General features: G+C 56.5%; 1 protein-coding gene across 6 annotated transcripts in view; it reads left to right on the top strand.

Annotated features, from left to right (window-relative positions):
- The window catches only part of RAI1 (retinoic acid induced 1), a 130,652-nt gene that overhangs the window by 86,545 nt on the left and 24,932 nt on the right, over nt 1–19,175 (top strand). Inside the window, exon 1 of one of the 6 annotated variants that reach the window (XM_054535488.2) lies at nt 9,234–10,738. The exons of the other annotated variants lie outside the window; for them this stretch is intronic. The gene's annotated coding sequence lies outside the window, so the exon portion shown is untranslated. Of the gene's footprint in view, nt 1–9,233; nt 10,739–19,175 lie in introns of those variants that run through there. 6 annotated transcript variants of the gene reach the window in all.

Below are 19,175 nucleotides of genomic sequence, written 5' to 3'. Positions count from 1 at the left end.
CTAAAGAATGTAAAGAAGAAAATGAAGTCACCTCCAGCCCCTCTGCTGAGAACACACTGATGTTAGTACTTTCGTGCATTTCCACCCAGTTTGTTTAAGAAAATTGGGATTGTGTTGAATGTCTGCTTTTGCATCCTGCATTTTCCATTGTGCTTCAGATCATGAGCATTTGCCGGGTCAGAAAAAAATGTCTTTGGAAGCTGGGCTGTGGGGACTGGGGTTTGGAAGGCTTGCTGTGTGCTGTGATCCTTCAGGGGTCACCGCCCTCCCTAAGCCTCAGCCTTTGCCTCTCTGCAGGGAGAGACTGAAGGACATTTCTCAGGCTCCAGCCAAGAGTCTCAGTGTTTTCCTTGCAACGGTGGCCTTGTTATTCCAGCCTTGCTACTCGCGGGTGGGCCTGGTGATGTTTGTGGCAGGGTGGGCATAGGGCTGGCACTGCCACCAAGTACATAGTTGAGCCGGTAAGCTCAGAAACCTGGGCTCACTCCAGCCTTGAGCACTTTCCCATCTCGTGATCTTGGGCAAATGACTTTGCCTCTCTGAACCCCTATCTCTTAAGCTCCAGAACCAGGTGGTTGTGACGGTTCACTGGCTTAATGTAAGTAGAACTCTTAGCACATAATAAGTGCTCAGTAAAGAGGAACTGTTGCTACCATGAGGATTGCTGGTATCTGTGATGTCACAGGTGTACTATGAGGATTAAATCATGATCTTCTTGCAGCATGCAGCAGAATGCCTGGGACCTAGGGGACACTGCCAGGGGGTGGCACCTGGTCCCATGATCTAGCCAGGACTATCTTTGTGGGCTATAACTTGTGCAGCTGCCCAGGGCCGGCGCTCAGAAATGCCCTGTGCTTGGTGCATGCTGCTCTGCTGTTGCTATCTTGAGTTTTTATTACTTTGTGAGCAAGAGGCCCTGCATTTTCATTTTGCACTGAGCCCCACAAATTCTGAGGCCACTCTTAACAATAGGATTAATCCCTAGGGCAGCCTGGCAGGGCACCCCACACATCCACGGTGCTTAATAGCTATTTGGAGGGTGAAGGCAGGACTGAGTGGGCCTTGGTTCAGAGGAGAACAGTACCCCAGCGAGGCCAGGTGGCTTGCCCAGTTTACACGCCAGACACAGGGCCAGGCAGTGCTCTGACCATCACGTGAGGGGCTGCCAGGGCGACGGTGTGTCTGTCAAGGGCAGGAAGTGGGCTGCGTGGAGTGCCAGCCGGGATGGGCAGGGTAGCCTGTGCCCTGCTGACCTGCAGCCAGACACACTGGGGAGACACAAGACGACTCAGGTTGGAATCGATTGAAACCAAGCCAAGAGCTTGGGCCTTGGAGCGCATGGCAGGAGGAGGAGGTTCAGACCCAAGGCGGCGGCTGGTGTTAGCGCTTCTTCCCGGCAGGGTGGGCAGGGCCCCATTAGGGGAGGCAGGCCTAGACGCCCCCCAGCACCCTTTCATGAGGGGCAGAGAGGAGAGGAGCAAGGCCCAGGCCACCTGGTATTCAGAAGGCTGAGGTGACAGTGTCAGGCAGTTTGGGGGGCAGATGAGGCCATGGCAAAGGGTGGCCAGGAGGCCAGAGCAGCACTCACAGATGAGGTGGGATTGGGGCCCCCTGCATGTGTGGGGAAGGAGCCCCCAGGACTCGGTGTGTGGGCCTCTGGCTGACAAAGGCCACTCCGCAGAAAGGAAATTAGAAAGAAGAAATGACTTCTCGGCTCATGTCTTCACGAACAAGGGAGAAAGTTGCTGGCGTGGTCTCCTCACAGAAGAGCCAGGGTATCTCAGGAGAGCCCTTTCTCTGCCAGCTGGGTCACCCTCAGGGCTGGAGGTGCTGGGCACCAGAGTAGAAGTGGATGGATGGGGGTGTCCCCCCAAAAGGAGAGGGAGACAAGGTGAGGCTGTGCCTTTTAAGCCTTCCACGCAGGCCTCCTTGGGACAGCCCAGGTCGGATCGCAGACTGCAGCGTGGGGGGCTGGGAGCCAGCTCCCCCGAGGCACGGGGGCTCGAGAGGTCTGAGCAGCATGCTGAGGTCAGGGCTGGAGGAGCAGAAAGTAATAGGGAGCCACTGATGGCTTCATAATGAAGGAGCGACATGACAAGCTTGTGAGGGGCCACACAGGGCAGAGGCTAGGGACGAGGAGATCCCGCTGGCAGCTGGTCATGGAATTTCTGGTGGGTAGTGAAATGGCCAGACCTAGGGCCTGTGGCAGTGAGGATGGGGAGGGGGCCCCCAGGACTTGGGGGCCTCCTCAGAGAGGCCTTACAGAAGGACTGGGGCAGAAGGCAAGGCCTGTGGGGCGAGGAGGCCTAAGGACACCATGGATACACTGGAGCCAAGCCATTAAGGATCCTGCACCCTGGCCAGAGGCCTCACTCAGGATGGTTGCAGTGGAGACTGAAGAGATGGGTCAGGTGGAGGGAAATGGGGGCTTTGCCCTCAGGAGATGGCTCTGGGAGGAGATACAGTCACCCAGGAAGAGAGGCCAGAGGATGGGACCGAGGAGTAGCGACACGGGAGGACGGTAGGGCAGGTGACAGGGCTTTGCTGGGCCCTCCAGGACCCTAGGCAGGGTCTCCCCTGGAACCAGGCGGTACAAGGCCTGTGATGGGAGGGGCGGGAGGATGAGGGATTGCCGTCAGGAGGGCCTCGGACCAGAAGTCTCCACTGCAGCCATCCTGAGTGAGGCCTCTGGCCGGGGTGCAGGATCCTTGTCTACCTGCGGGGTAGGGAGACAGCCTGTCTCCCAAAGGGTGGTGGGGCGGCTGAGCCTCAAGGACAAAGGCAGGCGGGGGCAGGGGAAGGAGCCTGTGGCTGGGAGCTTAATGGCCCCGAAAAAAAAACATAAAACCAGAGAATTATGGGGAGACGTAAACAGAGCTGTCAGGCATTAGCTGCAGGGAGACGGCTCAGCCTGGGTAAGAGATGCTGGCGGCTGAGCTGGGATCCTTGGGTGTGCATAAAAAAAGACAAGTTATAAAAGGAGGGAGATTAAGAAGATACTGCCTCTTCCATGCTTGGGCTCCCCGGCCAATTCCTTTCTCACGCCCCGGCTGAGGCCCCAGCCACACACTGACCCTGGGGGCCCGGCCTGCGAGGCCTGGCCAGGTCAGGGGCCAGGGCCTGCCAGCGGCCAGGGAGGTCCATGGGGGTGGGTGGGGGCGGATAGCGACTTGGCCTAAGCTAGTGGAGGGGCCGGGGAGCCAGGCCCAAGGACGCAGGCGGCGCCAGCCCCAGCAATTTATGGGTGCTCACACACCCTGCCATCTTCATTTTCCCCGTTGCTGCTGCTGTCATTAGCCAAGCACTAATGGGCTTAAATTTCACCTTAAACCATCCCCACTGTCCTCAGCAGATGACAAACGCCCTACTCTCGCCGGCTGCAAAGCTGCTGGGCGGCCTGCAAGCAGGCATGTGCCTTCCCTCTGCCCGTGTCCTCTGGCCCTCAATAAGGAGGCTCCTAAGGACCCAGGGCCTGGGATACTCACAGGCCGGGAGAATTCCTGGGGTTGTCTGGGAGCCCAAGGAAGGGCAGGGCTCAGGAAAGGGGGCTTCAGGGGGAGCTTTGGAGACCCTGGGATGATAATGGATGGGGAGACAGGAGCTCAGGGTCCAGGGGCACCCCACTGTTTGGCCTTGGCAGGGCCATGCCCCTGACCCTGCCCAGGTGTCATGAAGAAGGGCCCTAGGAGCTACCCGCCATGTTTTTAAAAGCCTTAGGGAAATCATATTTTGCTTAGGCTAACAAAAATAGCAGTGGCTTTGCTTGGGGTTAGAATTCCATCCATCCATCCATCCAATTCGTTCACTCATTCATTCAGCAAATGTGGCCCATGAGCCCCTGGCCTGAGCAGGTCCATGAAAGGCCCGACTAGCTGTTCATTTGAGGCCCATGAGAGGGAACAAGTGGGTGATCTCTCAATGCAGTTTGTTTGGGAGACAAAATCCTTTAGCAGTGGCTCTGAGGATGGGAGGGGAAGTGACCAAGGGGCTCTGGATGGAGGCTGTGGGGACAGAGTGCATCAACCTGGGGTGCATCCAGTCCATGAGGCGGGTGTTTGCCCAAAAAGGAGACAGGAATAGAGACGGAGCTATGGCAGAGACGCAGGGGCTGCTGGGGGCTCCCTGCTCATGTGTGCACATAGCCATGGCCACCGCCTCCCGCCTTTGTTTCCCAGCAAGGGGCAGGTGCCCGAGGAGCTGCTGGGGTTGATCCACCATTAAAGCCGGCCTGTCGGGGGCTGGTATGCAGAGTCATCCCTTTCCCATGGGAATCTCGCTCCCTTCCAAGCCCCCAGCACTCACCTTTCATCCCTGTGCTGAGAGCCAGTACTCCCACTGACACCCAAACAGTGATGCCAGGGAGGCACTGCCAGAGGGAGGCCACCACCATACAGGCCTGGAATGTCACACTTTCTGTCCCCGCCACCCCCCACCTGCAGTAAGCCTAGGGGAAAGAACAGGCTGGCACAGGCATGCACTGGAGATGGAGGGTGGTGCATGGCTCTGGGCCACCATGCTGTGTGTCCCCTTGTCCTCTCTGGGCCTCAGACATGCAATCTGTCATCTAAGGGTATTGACCCTGCCAGCCTCTGGCACACCAGGAAATGTAAGCCAGACTCAAGGGTTGGCAATATATGGGAGGTTGGGTGAGGCATCTTCTCCAGTCCAGGAGGAAGGGATTCCTAACTGGTGCTTAGGACCACGGACTTTGGAGAAATCTCTTCCTCCCCACCAGTATCTGGAATTGGCTGTGGAGTCCTGCCAATGCTCTGTTCCTGACATTTCTAGAATTTCTCCCTGCATTTCCAGCCCCTGCCACCACTTTGGTCTGGCCCCATTATTGCTCTCTGGGGGACAGTCCCAGCTTCCTGTTCACTGGCCGCCTGGCCTCCCCTCTCACCCCCATCACCAATCCATCCTGCCTCACTGCAGCCACTGCAGACTCCCCAACACACATGTGTGATGCTCACTGTTGCTCACCCTCTGGGGCTCCCCGTGGCCCTCACCACAACATCTGTGCTCTCCACTGTGGCCCAGAGGGCCACACACCACGTGGACCCTGCCCATCTCTCATTTCTTGCCTCTCACTTCCACTCGAGAGCCAGCCTGCATTCTCGTTACCATCTCTCACTCTCTCCTGTCTTCCAGGCTTTTCCTCTTTCCCTTGCTAACTCCGGCACATCCCCTAGGTCTCAGGTGAAGTGTCACTCCCCTGGGAAGCCCCTCTGCCCTCCTGTTCCCACTCAGGTGTGACATAGGGCCCTTTCCCATGCACTGGCACTTACTTGCCTTCTCCACGAGGCTCTGAGCCCACAGCTGTCTCTGGGTGCTCAGTCTCTAGCAGGTGTATGGCATACAGTAAGCACTTAGTAACTGCTTCTGAGATAGACAGATGGGTATGTGCAAGGGTGGATGGGCAGGTGGGTATGTGTGCATGGATGCATGGATAGAAAGAAGGTAGGTTGGTGAGTGGATGGATGGGTGGGTGGATGGGTGGGTGATTGTGAGGTATACAGGTGAGTGAGTGGATGGGTGGATGGATAGATGGGTGTGTGTGCATGGATGCATGGAAAGACTGATGGATGGACAGGTGGGTGGGTGGGTGGATGGATGGATGGGTGGGTGGGTGGGTAGGTGAATAATAGATGGGTGGACTGTTGTGTGGGTGGATGGAGAGGCCAGGTGGTCTATGAGGTGAGTCCACAGGCATTAGAAAATGGAGTTCTAAGCCTTTGGCTTTCCATGGGCCTCAATTTCTCTGTCTGTAAAATGGTCAGCTCAGCTCCTGTGCCCAGCGTGGAGGCTCAGGATGAGCTGGAGAGAAGGTGGAGGCTTCAGCAGGCAGCACATCAGGTGCTCCACAGACAGTGCATGAGACAGAACAAGGTTGCTTGGCGTCCCTGCAGCCCAAGGGCTCCCTTCTTCAGGGGGATACCGATGCCCTCCTCCATCCCTGCTTGCTCCCAGGATCCTTGCCCAGGTAGCAGACTGGGAACCAGACCCATAGAGTTCAAATCTAAATGTTGCTGCTCACCAGGAAATTCCCTTTGCCTCCCAGGCCTTAATTGCACATCTATAAAATGGGGGTGCTCGTGTATTCATGTTCCTTGCAGTTTCTCTGGGGATCAAAACAATATGACGAAGGGGGGCGGAGAGAAAAAATGCAGTGTGACAGGGAAGATGGCACCTCTCCTGATGCCCAGCACACAGAGGGTACTCAGGAAATATGGGGCTTAGAATCTCAACACCTGAAAGAGCAGCTTCTGCTGCAGCCCCTGCCACAGGCGCCACACTGGCCACAGTGCTCCCTCCTAGCCCTTCTTCCCCTGGCCAAAGCTACCTCTGGAAACTGAGTTTGAAGTTTCCAAACCTTATCCCAGACCCCGTAGCCATGAGTTATAATAGGCACATAATTAATAATCACATAATTATAATGTCTATATTATTTATAATTTGTATATTTATATATAATTTATTTAACTGCATCTATAATTTATAATTTAAAATTACATCAGGTAAATAATTACTTACCTACTATAGTGCTTCTGCCACTTATAAGCTGTGTGACTTTGGATAAGTGCCCTAACCTCTCTGTGCCTCTGCTGCCTCCTCTATGAGTTAAAATGTGTAGACTGCTTCTCAGAACAGGGCCCAACACACGTCTAGTAGGTGTGGGAATTAGCCCCGAGGATGCTGATGACAAAGCATTTCTGTATCTGTTTTGCTCATGGGTTCTTTGCTCAACTCTGCAAGGTGGGCATTTAATCACTATCCCTATTTTATGGGTGAGGAAGCGGAAGTCCAGCAAGTTGGGGTGACTCATCTGAGGTCACACAGCGAGTCAGCAGTGGGCGTCAGGTACTCGGTGTTCTTTCCAAAGATTCCTGAGGCCCTGGTCTGGAAAAAGCCAGCTCTGGACTAGGCCGGAACACAGGGGCCTTTCTGAACCTTCCTTTCAGGGGCCTGGGGCCGCAGGGGCCTCCGGCCAGTCAGCCAAGTCTGTTCCTCCCAACATGCCAGCCAGGGAACACAGACAGCCGGACCCCGCTGTGGCCACTGCCCCGCCAGGCCCCTGTGCCAGGACAGCGTGTTCGCCCACCCGGGCAGTGACCAGCTGCTCCTGAGGCTGTGGGCTGGAGCCAGGTCTCTGTCACTTCAAGGAGCTCCTGTCTTCCCGGCCGCACCTCCACAGCCAGCAAGGACCAGTCAGGGATTTTCCTGAACTTTCCCTCTGTTATAAAAAAGTATATAAACATTTACCTTTTAAAAGTAACAGCTAACTTAGTTGCGCCCTCCTCTGCCCAGCATTGGTCTGGCAGCTGCATGTACGTTGTCTCCTGGCATCTGCGTACCATTGTCTGAGGTGCATAATCTTGTGCCTGTTTGCAGATAAGGAAACTGAGGCACAGAGAACTTGAGTTGCCTGTCCAAGGCCCCACAGCAAGGCAGTGTCTGGGTGGGGATTTGGACCTGGACAGGGAGCCTCCCTACCAATCAGGCCTTCAGGGCAGAGTCTTGGGGCCCAGAAAAGCCCAGCCCAGCTTCTGTTTTGAAATTTTATAACGTGTTGCTTTGTTCAGATGATTGAAGGAAAGCATATTGCAGGTAGAAATAGAATGAAAACATTGTTAACACATGAAACCAGGAGTGCCTTTGTGTGCAGCTGACCCTTGAACAATGTGGGGGTTAGAGATGCTGACCCCCACACAGCTGAAAATTCATGTGTAATTTTTTTTTTTTTTTTTTTTTTTGAGACAGGGTCTTCTCTATTGCCTTAGCTGGAGTGCGGTGGCACAATCTCTGCTCATTGCAGCCTCGACCTCCCAGGCTCAGGTGATCCTCCCAGCTCAGCCTCCCAAGTAGATGAGACTACAGGCATGCGTCACCATGCCCAGCTAATTTTTGTATTTTTAGTAGAAATGGGGTCTCATCATGTCACCCAGGCTAGTCACAAACTCCTGGGCTCATGCAGTCTGCCCGCCTCCACCTCCCAAAGTGCTGGAATTATAGGTGTGAGCCACCATGACTGGCCTCATGTGTAACTTTCGACTCCCCAGTCGATTAACACACATTTTGTAAACACACTTGGCATGTTATATGTATTATTTACTGTAGTCTTACAATACAGTAAACCAGAGAAAAGAAAATGTTATTAAGAAAATCCTAAGGAGGAGACAATCGAATCTATTTACTAGTCATGAAGTAAAAGCGGATCATCGTGAAGGTCTTCATCCTCGCCGTCTTTGCATTGAGTAGACTGGGGCCAGGAGCAAGGGAGGGTCTTGCTGTCTCGGGTAGTGGAGGGGGAGGCAGAAGAGGCAGGCACACTCAGTGTAATCTTTTGAAAAAACTATCTTGGGATCTTGGCTCAGTTATTCCGATGCTGAGTATGCTAATCACATCTAACTTTCATTGAGTCTGAGAAAAACATCCACGTATAAGTAAACCGTGTTGTTCAAGGGTCAGCCATACCTGGCCCTGGCAGCAGCAGGTCCCCACACAGCTTAGCACTTGAGCCAGTCCTGGCTGCTGTGTCCCCCAAAGCTGTGTACCCACTGAGGAGGACACAGCCTGTACAGGAATTCAGGTTTGGTTCTCCTTCCCCGCTTGGGAGCTGTTTTCTCATCCGTAAAATGGGAGGCTGATCCCTATCTTGCACATTGCAGGACGCCGGGGAGCCGACTCCTCTTGGCAGCTGGGGCTTGTCCCATCCTACTGAGGGGGAAACTGAGGTCAACCCACCAGCCTAGAGTCAAACAGCTGGAAAGTGGCAGTGCCATATTTGAGCCTGAAACCAGGTTCTTTTTTCAGTCACCTTGCCTAGCCATTCATAGAAGTTTTAAAATCTTTTAGGAGCTATCACATGCTCATGGTAGAAAAATTCAAATACAACTTCCTTTTTTATACAGATGTTTTGTACACACTTTTTTTTTTTGGAGACAAAGTCTCACTCTGTCGCCCAGGCTGGAGTCCACTGGCGCGATCTCAGCTTACTGCAGCCTCCACCTCCTGAGTTCAAGCGATTCTTGTGCCTCAGCCTCCCGAGTAGCTGGGATTACAGGGTGTATCACCATGCCCAGCTAATTTTTGTATTTTTATACAGATGGAGTTCCGCCGTGTTGGCCATCCTGGCCTCAAGTGATCATCCCGCCTTGGCCTCCCAAAGTGCTGGGATTATAGGCATGAGCCACCGCATCTGGCTCACTTTTTTTTTTTTTTTTTTTTTTGAGAGAGAGGGTCTTGCTCTGTTGCCCAGACTGTGCAGTGGTGCAGTCACAGCTCACTGCAGCCTGACTTCGTGGGCTCAAGCAATCCTCCTACCTCCTACCTCAGCTTCCCAAGTAGCTGGGACCACAGGCAAGCACCACCTCACCTGCCTAGTTCATTTTTCTTCTTGTAGAGGTAGGATCTCCCTATGTTACCCAGGCTGGTCTCAAACTCCTATGCTCAAGCAATCCTCCTGCCTTAGCCTCCCAAAGTGCTGGCATGACAGTGTGAGCCACTGCACCCGGCCCTGTACACACTTTCTACACTGCACTTTTTTTCACCAACTTGAAGACTGCTCCAATTAATCCATGTGGTGCTTCCATTCTCTGAGAACTCAACCGATAGAACCTCCCAGATGTATCTCCCTCATCCCCCTTGGATGGACAGCTAGGGGATCTCCAGTGTTTTGCTGCTGCAAAAGACACTGCAGTTGGTAGCCTTGTGCAGATGACTTCGGGCCCAGGTTAGAGGGCACATGTAATTTGCATTTGGGTTCGTATTGCTAGAAAGCTCTCCAAAGAGGTAGTACCAGTTTACCCTTCCATCCCCAACTAGATTGGGCACCTCTTTCCCCATGCCCTCACCAGCCAGGCAGATGCTCTGTGCCAAGAAAACCAAACAGCTGCTTCCCTTACAAATACGCAAGGGCCTGGGCATGTATGGAGGCCTGAGTCCAGCCCTGCACCCGTTACCAACTGCAAGATCTCAGGCAATAGGCTTCACCCCGTGGGTCTCAGTTCCCTCATCTGTAAAGCAGTGGTGATTGGATCGTGGTGAGAAGTTTGTAGATGCAAATGCCTAGGACAGTGCCTGGAACATCGAGGCCTCAGGTGAGAAGTGGCTGTTCTTACGAGTCTGCATGAGTCATGGGATGGGGTCCCAGCCCCTAGGATGGATGCTTAGGCCTCAGACCTGTGTTTTGGGAAGGGTTGAAGGGAAGGGAAGAGCAATGTGGGGAATTACCAAGGGGAAAGGGTGGGATTAGCTTATCCCAGCTTCCCACCGTGCCAGTGGGGAAACTGAGGCCCAGAGGGGCCCAGGCCTTGAAGTGATTGCAAGTTCAGCAGCATGAAACTGCTCTTTATCCGTGCATTGCTGTCAGGAACAAATGCTGAATGGAGAGTCCGGAGGGTTGCCCAGGCCACTGCAGGACCCAAGCTCTGAGACTGAGGGCTTGGGGACACAGAGTCAGACCCTTGTCCTGAAATCCTGGAGGGTGCTCCTTGGACAGGACAAAAACTGTATTCTCTCTCTGAGCCCAGCCTCAGCAGAACCCAGAGTCTTCCAGGGCTGAGATCTTGCCACACCAGCTGCGGTCACAGACCTGCCACACTGGCTTGACCTGGGAGTTCCTTACAGCTGCAGAACCCCTGTCCCACCTGACCCGCTGCATCAGAATCTGCGTCTCACCAGGATGTACACTTTGAGGAGCACTGAGACTCAGCCAGGATGATACTCTACCTGCTTGCAGGTACAGGCCGCTGCTCTATGGGCAGACCTCAACCCTCAGCCCCAGAATGTCCTCCCCAGCTCTGTCGCAGACACATGTGGCTCCCTGGGAGGCACAGAAAGTATAAGACTTGGACCTGATTCCCCATGAACTGGTGGCCCTGGAAGTTGCTACCCTTTATTGAGCCCCTGCCAGCTATCAAGCACATTATCCCATTTCGTCTCACAACAGCACTGGAAGTTTGCTGTTTAATTTAGAGTATCTTGCAGCTTAGGCACACAAAGCACAGAGAGGTTAAGTAAACTGCTCAAGGTCACCCAGCATATACATATGCAGGAGCTGGGATATGAATCCAGACCTGTCCTCAGCACCACAGTCTAGCCATTTACAGTCAGAGTGGGCATGGGGGCAGATGGTGGCTCCTCTCACCCCTGAAACCGGAGCCCCAGCCCCTATGAGCCCTCATAGTTCATTGGCCTGGCCGTGGTGAATCTGACCTCTCAAAAGCCTCCCTTTCCGGAGCAGAGGCCTGCGATTCTCCATGCTGGAGAGCCCGCCAAGAGGGATTCTCCTACAACTTTCCAGAACACAGCAGTTCTGGGGCCAGGCCAAGCTAGCTATGTACAGCTGGAAGAGGCTCTCTCCCCCAGATGCTGAGTGACTAGAAGCCAAGAGGGAGGGAGTTCTGGAATGGTCTGCAGCAGCTGGAGGTGAGGCCTGAGGGGGCTGGGGCGGGGCCTGGGAAGAGGGACCAGCGCACAGAGTATTCTGAACCGCAGAAAGTATTCTGTTCACTCTGGGAGAAAAACAAGAGTGTTGTTCAAAACAGCTGGACCCCAGGCCCAGTTGCCCTCGCCTGGTTTTTACTCTTAAACACCTTCGCATTTCATGGCTGTTCCGAAGAGAGAGAAATCAGCCAGTTGTCCATTCAGACACAAGACAAGGCATCAGCCGACAACCAAAGGCAAATATTTTCCATCGTGAGGAAAGCCTCCCGGGCGGCCCCAGGCCTGCCTCTGGAGCAGTGGCTGGCTGGTGGCTGCCTCTGCCCGAAGGTCGCTGCTTCTGGTCAGCAGACTGCGTGTCTGGGGGACTGGCCAGGATCCACACCCACCCAGGGAGCGCTGGGGGAAGCGGGGCAGCCATCCTAGGCCCGCAGGAAATGGAAGCTCCCTTCCTGGCATGAGGGCAGCCAGGCCTCCGGGGAGGCCAGGACAGTGTGGGCCCCACAGTTCCCTGTCTTGAAACCCCAGCCCTTGATATCAAAATTGGGACCTGTTAGTCTGTTGTTGGGGAGGGGGATTTAACTGCCCAAAGCTCTTAGGCCCTGAGTGAATTTTTTTCAGCACAACAGTAGCTACACACAGTTGAAGAGTGTGGCACATGGCTACGTAGGGTTTGTATTTGGTCTACAGATGAATGAACAAGACCCATGTGGACTTAGGCCTCATTATCATAATTCTGCAGCCCCAGGAGCCAAACCCCCACATGGAAACCCTTAGTAGGTAGCCTGGCCAAGTGGGTAGCGGGAAATCAGTGATGGTAAGCCCTGGGACTTCTCTCTAGTCCTCCCCACCCTTTTTTTTTTTTGAGACAGAGTCTCGCTGTCGCCCAGGCTGGAGTGCAGTGGCGCAATCTCGGCTCACTGCAGGCTCCGCCCCCTGGGGTTCACAGCATTCTCCTGCCTCAGCCTCCCGCGTAGCTGGGACTACAGGCGCCCGCCACCTCGCTCGGCTAATTTTTTGTATTTTTAGTAGAGACGGGGTTTCACCGTGTTAGCCAGGATGGTCTCGATCTCCTGACCTCATGATCCGCCTGCCTCGGCCTCCCAAAGTGCTGGGATTACAGGCGTGAGCCACTGCGCCCGGCCTTTTTTTTTTTTTTTTTTTTTTTTTTTAAGACAAGAGTTTTACTCTTGTCCCCAGGCTGGAGTGCAATGGTGCAATCTTGGCTCACTGTAACCTCCACCTCCCGGGTTCAAGCAATTCTCATGCCTCAGCCCCCCGAGTAGCTGGAATTACAGGCGCATGCTACCATGTCCAGCTAATTTTTGTATTTTTAGTAGAGACAGGGTTTCAACATGTTGGCCAGGCTGGTCTCAAGCTCCTGACTTCAAGTAATCCACCCACTTTGGCCTCCCAAAGTGTTAGGATTACAGGCGTGAGGCATCGCGCCCGGCCACCCACCCTTTTTTTCTCCCAAGAAAACCAGTTTTCTGAAATTTTCAGGGGGCACCAGGACCTCCTCGCCCATGTCTTTTACCCCTGGGTACCTGTATCCTGTATTCACCAAAGCCCCATGGGCATCTCCCTGATTGAGGTCCCACCCGCAGGGCCTAGGACAGGGGGACCAGGGAGGGCCCCCAGAGGCTGGAGTTTGGAATACCCCCTTCTCTTCTCTGGAGCTCAGTTTCCATGTCTGTGAAATGACAGGTGATGTCACCTCCCAGAAGGGCAGTTTGAGAGAAGTAAAATCTATTGAGGCACCTTGGACACAGGAGGGGGTCAGACAGCATCAGCCTTTGAGGGTGCTGCAGTTACACGGCTCCAGCAGTCTGAGCCTTATCAAGACCTTTCCAGATCTGAGGGAAGCCCATGCCCAGGGTCTAGCTGGCTGGGGGAGAAGCCCCTTGAGAACCCCCACTCTGTAATGCGAGGCTCTGCGTTTGCTTAGGAGGCTCTGTCCCTGTCTTTTCCCCTTCTGGGCCAGCCTCGCTTTCTGGGCAGGCCTAGGAGTGTCCTGGGCCCAGCACTCAGAGTCAGCGCTGTCTTTAACCTGTATTCCACAGGCATCCTCACCCCCTCCCCTCCCAGGAGCTAGGAACCTGCCAGGCTTCTTACCTCTCTGCAGGAATCTCCACCCCCCACCAGAGGCTGCCCTCTTGGGGAAGGGGCCCAGCCCTTGAGGCCTGTCTCCTCCAGCCCAGCTAAACCACAGAGAGAACTCCATCTCAGGTTCCCAAATAGGCGGTGTTCTTCCCCGCCACCAAGCTAGGCAGCTCCTGGCGGCTGGAATGCCCTGCTCCTTTCTTCTCAGCCCACCACTTCCTCCAACCTTCCCTCCTCTGTGCTGCTTGCAGCAGGGAGTCTTACCCCACCTCCTTCAGGAGGGAGGTGCTCACGGGTTCCTATGCCTGTGGATCTCCAGGATTGGGCACGGAGCAGTCTGCAAAATGTCAAGTGAGGGAGGGATCCCGTCAAAGCCCCAGGGGGACCTCTGAGCTCAGTCAGCTCCTCTGCTGCTCCCCACCTCTGGGGGGAAGGACAGGCTGGGGTTTGGATGGGTGGCCTTTTGGAGAGCAGAGTAATGGGAGCCGACTTGAACTTCCTGCGGCCTCATTCCCTGACTGGGGGCGGAGGGTAGTCTGAGCTGCTGGCCTGGGGTGCTTGGCCGTAGGGGAAGGGGCTGGGAGGGAGGGGTCTGGGTGAGTCTAAGGGAGGGTGAGCCTGAAAAGAGGGGACGGCAGCACTAAACTGCCTTCGGGGAGTCCCCACTGTGCGCCCCTGGCACTTTCCCAGTCCCCTGGCGCGGTCGCAGGCACGGGTGGGGTCTGCCTCAAAGTTGTTGGTATGGCCAGCCCGCTGCTGTTTAAATGGTGTGTTTGTTTGGAGTGGCTTAGGGAGGGAACTGGAAATGGGGGCGGGGGGGGCAGCGCCCCACTTGGCGCCACCGCTGCCGGAGGGTCCGCGTGTTAGAAGCCCCAGCTTCGTAAATGACCGAAGAAGGGTGGGCGTTGAGGAGGGAAGGCCGAAAACCAACGGGGGGCTCGGGGCCCCGGGCCGGCCGCCCCCTTTTTGCGGGGGGAGAGCAGGAGCCGCCTCTCGCAGCCACTCTGCGCGCGGGGTGGGAGGGAGAGAGGGAGGCGAAGGGACGACAGCGCCGGGCTCCCCGCCCCCATCCCACCCGGTTCCAATATTTCGCAGAAAGGCACGCGGCTCCTAATCGGTCCTTTCCAGGCTGAGATTTAGCCGCGCGATGCCCGCGCAGGGGCGGGGGCCGCTGGCCAGGGGAGGCGCTCAGAGTCCGGAGCCGCCGAGCGAGGTGAGGAGCCCGCGTCCTCGGCTGGTGGAGCGGGCGGGCGGGCGCGCAAACCCGAGAGGCAGATATAGAAAGGGGGGCAGGTTAAAAATAACCCTCTCCGGCTGGGAAGCTCGCGCGCGCTCTCTCGCCTCGTTCGGTGCCAGAGGACTCCAGGGGAGGTGGCGTTGGGGAGGGCAGAGCGGGATTCCCCCTCCTCCGCCGGGCGGGGTGCCCGCCTGCGCGCCGCGGTTGCACGTGTGCGGGGCCGCGCGCCCGGGCCCCCTCTGCACCCGGTCGGTGGGTACCCCCTCCCCAGGACCGGGCGCATCTGGCAGTGGCCCCCCGCCCGCAGCCTTGCGCGGCTGGAGGGAAGCGCTCCATTATTCATTATTTACGAGCGTTAATAGGTTTGAGCCACGGGGGCGGGGCGGGGGGGGTGGGGGGGCGGCGAGGACCCAGTGTGGACCGAAGCATTAGGGGAAGGGATGGGGAGGGAGGGGGAAGGGCGGGGGCGGGGTTGTGCCGCGGCCTGGAGGAAGAGGTCTCGGCCTGGGGCCTGGCGAGCTGGGCGCACCTCTCCGCCAGGTTTCTCCACACCGCCGGCCGTCGAGGCGGCTCAGGGCGCCAAGAGGGCAGCACGGGCCTTAGATTTTGCTTTCGGCCTCTGTCCTTCGCGTCCTCGCCCTTACCGAGGCGTGGGGAGGGAGCTGCGGGGGCCGTACGCCCCGCCCTGCGCGCCCCTTGCCGCCGCCGCGTCCCCGCGCAGCCCCGGCCTCATTTATCATCATCTTTGGTCAAGTGGAGTGTGCAAGGAACAGCTGCTTCACTCGGCTGACTTCCGAGGGCGGCTACGGAGAGAATCAGGGAGATGAATGATGGGGGCTGGGGGGGGGCCGCAGCCCCCCGGGGTCCCCGCGCAGGCGAGAGGGAGGCGGGGAGCGTCCAGGGCCGCCTTCGCCTCATGGCGAGTGCAGCGCCCCCTTCCTCTCTCCTGGCGCCTGCAGCGACCGGGGACGGGGGGACGGGGACCCCGAGGACCGGGCCCGCCCTGGGAGGGGACTGGGGGCGGGGGGGCGCCCTTCGCCGGCGGAGAACTGGCGGGCGCGCTGCCTGCAGAGCCCGAGGTCGCCGTGACCTTGCTGGGGTCAGCGGGCTGGGCTGCGGAGGCGGCGGCGCGGCGTCTTTGGTGGCGCTTTCTGGATTGGCGCAGAGGCCGGGAAACAAGGCGGGGGCGGGCGGGGGAACACAAATAGAAGGTGAAATTTTACCTGCCCCTGAGGGAGTCCTGCGGATTTTCTCCGGCAGCAGCAGGCGCTCTGCCTTTGTCTTACACGGCTGAAACATCTGTTGCAGAGGGGCGGAGAGGCCGCAACAACCCCCACACACCCTGCGCTGCTCCCCGTCCCCCTCTCCCTCAGCCGGGCTGCAGGACTCCAGGCGCCGCGTTAACCCTGCTCGCGCTGGGGCGTGCGCCCGGCATTCGCTATTGCAGTCCAACGCCTCGCGTGGGGCTCCTCGCCCTCGCCCCGGCTCGGGTCCTGGCGGGGGCGCCCGGTGACCCCCCTCCACCTTGTTGGGGTGCTGAGGCGTAGGCGGGGGGCGGGGGCGGAAAGGGTTAATGGCCTAGTCGCAGACCCTAATTGTCAGAGCCGGCCCCGCTTCGTTTCAATTACCCTAAGTAGAGACTGAATGCGCAATTAACGAAGTCAGCTTGCCAACTGGAAAGCCGGCCCCGCTTTCACGTTGAGCAGAATACTCCACCAGCTGACTTGGACGAAGCAATTTCCTCCTCTCTCTCCCCTTTTTTCTCTCCCTCTCTCTTCCAATCACCCTCCCTCTTTTTCTCTCTCCTTAATAATAAAATTATACCAAGCAGTTTGCGGTGTGGCAGGCGGCCAGAAAAGCGTTTCTTTAAACGCCGCCGTCTCACAATTAGGCAGCAAGAGGATTTGACACGCCGTGGCGGCCTGACAGGCGGCTTCCTCCCCTGGGGAGTGGGGGGAGGGAGGGGGTGCCAATTCCCCGCTCCCCCAGGTGGAACCGGGACTGGGAGGGGTTGGCCTGCTGTGCCTCCCCGGCTGTCAGAATGGCTGCAGTGAGGGGGTGTCAAAGGCAGGGAAGCGAGGGGCGGTTCCGCCTAGGCTGGGGAAGGCGGAAGGCAGCGGCACATTCCACGACTCCTCTGGGAAGCTGGCATATCCAGGAGGGAGACCTTGTTCCCCTTTCTGTTTGACAGACAGGCACTCTGGGGCACAGAGCTGTAGAGGGATCTCAGCCCTGCTGGGCGTCCTGCACAAGCCACTGGCCCACTCTGGGCTTCTTCCATTAATCCCTCGGCAAAATGAGGGGGAGATTTGACCTAGAATGTGCTCTGCAAAAAGTGTCTTCCTGTGGCTCATTGCCCTTAACAGCTGGTCTTGTAGGCCAGGAGAGGGGGTTGTAGGCAGCACCACGCAGAAGCAAGCCGGATACCCCTATCCGGTTTGGGTGGCAGACCCATGGGCCTCAAGGCACACAGGAGGGTGGCTCGGCGGGGAGCCATGATGCAGGCAGCTAATAGATGGGGTGACTTTGCAAGATTGCCAGGGATTGGTGCCATGAGGACAGAGGACACTGAACACTAGCTGCAGCAGCCGGGCCACTTGAGCTCGGGGAAGGCCCAGAGAATTTGGCAGAGGTGGGAGGTAACTGCAGGGGTCCCCATTTGCTCTTTGCAGCCCCCCAGTCCCACCCAGGCTGCTGCTTACGTGGGGTGCCTTCATCCTTCCTCACATAGTTAAGCCCTTCTTCCAGCCTTCCCTGATCACCTCCTCTCCCCACCCCCACACCCCCCTGGGTGTCACTACATCTCAACACCACCAGGGCAGTTGTCTGTGTGTCTGCCTGCCGCTGGAGAGCAAGGGCCATGTGCTGTTTCCTGTGTGTCCCCGGCACCCAGCTCGGCCCACATCCAGACTGTAAGCTGAACAGAAATGTGCTCCACAAGTGAACCAGTGCAGGCACTAGGGGCTCTGGAGGAGACAGCACACACTTTGTCTCTCCTTCCTGATTGGCTATTGCATGCATCCTGGCCTCCAGGCCCCTCATCCTCAAACCTCTCTCTGGGTATCATCCCTTTGGTCTGTGTTGGGGGTTAAATGCACTCAACACAGAGCCCAGCACCCCGATCCATCTCGTCTGTTTATTTATCCAAGCAATACTGAACGGACATCGACTCTGGGGCCAGTTTCTGGGTTTGGAGCTTAGGGTCAAACAGAGGAAGTCTCTGCCCTCCTCAGGCTACATTCTAGTGAGGGAGGCACATGTGAAACAGCTCATTGTACCATCAATTATGTAATTACCGCTGCAGTGAGAGCCACCAAGGAGCCTGGCGGGGGACCCAGGAGACTGGTGGTGGGGCCTCGCCCAGTGTCTGGTGTGGAATGCCACAGAGGTTCTCACCAGCTCTGGAAGCCTCCAGTCTTTCCAGTCCCCCTCCTCTCTGCACCTCCTTTCCAAGGCCGCTGAGTGCCCCTCCTGCACGGGTCTGCCCTGCCTCCCCCTGAGCCCAGGGCACTCGCCTGTCTGCTCTCCTGGCGTTGCTCTGCTTATCTGTGCTCGTCCCAGAGCTTCTCCTGGGCCAGGGAGCGCTGTTCCTCCTGCTCTGGGCACCATCGAGCCCACGCAGATCCCCTTTGCGTCGGTTCTGTCAGCATTTGACCCCAGGAGCTTGTGATCAAATTCAGGCCACAGACAGGTTCTCTTGAATTCTCGAATATGAAAGAAAAAACTTTGTACTTGGTTGATAACATTTTCTTAAATGAGAGATACCCCTTTTTATGAAATCCTGATTTATGTCTTTTTCAAGGGAAAAGCTCAGAAGCTTTGGCACCCTGGCCTCCCACTCCCAAGTGGCCGCAGTCTGCTGGTGCTGAGAGGGGCTGCTGCTGCCCCTCTCCCCGCCCCCACTTTATTTGGGAGCAGGATCGCCAGTTTGCCTCCATACCCACCTGCCCACTTCCCTGCCAGGCCTGGGGAAGATGTTCTTTGTTGAATGAAGCAAAGCAGTGGCCACCCCTGATCTCCCGCTGCCTGGCCCACCCACATGTGCTCTGTGTCGCCACTCCACTGCTCCTTCTGGATATTTTCACAGGGTTTCTGTGACATTTTGTGCATTATTGATTCAATAAATATTTATTGTTCTGGACAATGGGGAATAGCTGTGAACAAAACAGGCAGAAATCCTTGCTCTCATGGAACTTTTGTTCTAAAGAAGATACCAATAATGAAGCAAGTCAAGTTTGATTACAACAGGGTCAGTCGTGGGGGTGCAAGGGATGCTGTTTCAAACAGTGGTAAGGGAAGGCTTATTGAGAAGGTGACAGAGGTGACGGAGGAGCCAAGACTTGGAGCCAGGGTAGAGAGCTGTGTAGGTATCTGGGAGTGGTATTTCCAGAGG

Source organism: Pongo abelii, chromosome 19 (genome assembly GCF_028885655.2).
Source record: "Pongo abelii isolate AG06213 chromosome 19, NHGRI_mPonAbe1-v2.0_pri, whole genome shotgun sequence".
NCBI lineage: Eukaryota > Metazoa > Chordata > Mammalia > Primates > Hominidae > Pongo > Pongo abelii.
The sequence above is the reverse complement of the archived record's forward strand: the minus strand, read 5'-3'. Positions and strand labels throughout refer to the sequence as shown.